This window comes from Piliocolobus tephrosceles, chromosome 7, assembly GCF_002776525.5.
Source record: "Piliocolobus tephrosceles isolate RC106 chromosome 7, ASM277652v3, whole genome shotgun sequence".
Classification (NCBI taxonomy): Eukaryota; Metazoa; Chordata; class Mammalia; order Primates; family Cercopithecidae; genus Piliocolobus; species Piliocolobus tephrosceles.
In genome coordinates this window covers 145758333-145759170 of record NC_045440.1, presented here as the reverse complement: position 1 = coordinate 145759170, position 838 = coordinate 145758333, and the positions used below count along the sequence as shown (strand labels likewise).

Here is an 838-nt window from a genome sequence, read left to right as displayed (position 1 = left end):
CCCCCCCCCCCCCCCCCCCCCCCCCCCCCCCTCCCCCCCCCCTCCCCTCCTCCTCCTCCCCCCACCCTCCCCGTCACCACTGTCTCATCTGGAGTGTTCTTGTTCATTCATCCTTTGCCCCATGCACTCTTCACTCGTCTATCCACCCACCCATCTGTGCATTCAGCCAATATATATTATGTATAAAGGGAGCGTTAGTAAATTTTGTCTCCCTGCTTGGTGGTTGACTTGGCCTCTCCTTCACCGCATCCTAGAGTGGAGCCGAGCACGCAGATAGGCAGGACAGAGTTCTTCTGTCACTGTCACCCAGTCACATGCTGGCACCATGGCCGTGGTGAGAAGGGCATTTGCTGTTGCTGCCTGAGGTAGACACACGCGCTGAGAATCAGGGGTTTCTAGCTGTGCTGACGCTCCCCACAGCCATGCGTGCCCGTGTTCCTCCTGCTGTGCTCTGTGCTACTCAGGAGAGAAAAAGCTAGCTGCAACTTACTAAACTGGTTTTCTGACCTGGGTTTCAGCGCCGTGGTTTGAAACATGCTGCTCTGTTACTGTTTTTAACACCCAGAAGAGGCCTTCCTACAGGCTGTGCCGCCCCGTGGTGTCAGGGTGAGCAGGTTGAGACCTGTCTGCTCAGAGGTATAGCGGGCCTTCTGTGGACCCCGAGGCCGAGGCTGCGGCAGAGTCCCTTTTCCCAGGGAGAGTATTGCTCTGTTGGTGTCTGATGGGTGAGGGAGGTCCACAGAGGTCAGTGTGGGCCCGGGGTCTCAGCTCCTGCTGTGGTGGGCCCAGACAGGTGCTGGGCGTAGGCAGGGCGTCTGAGCTCCTGCTGTGGTGGGCC

The 838-nt window shown here is 58.8% G+C and overlaps 1 protein-coding gene across 18 annotated transcripts in view; it reads left to right on the top strand.

Annotated features, from left to right (window-relative positions):
• The window catches only part of TSNARE1 (t-SNARE domain containing 1), a 133199-nt gene that overhangs the window by 58524 nt on the left and 73837 nt on the right, over positions 1-838 (top strand). The window lies entirely within an intron of this gene.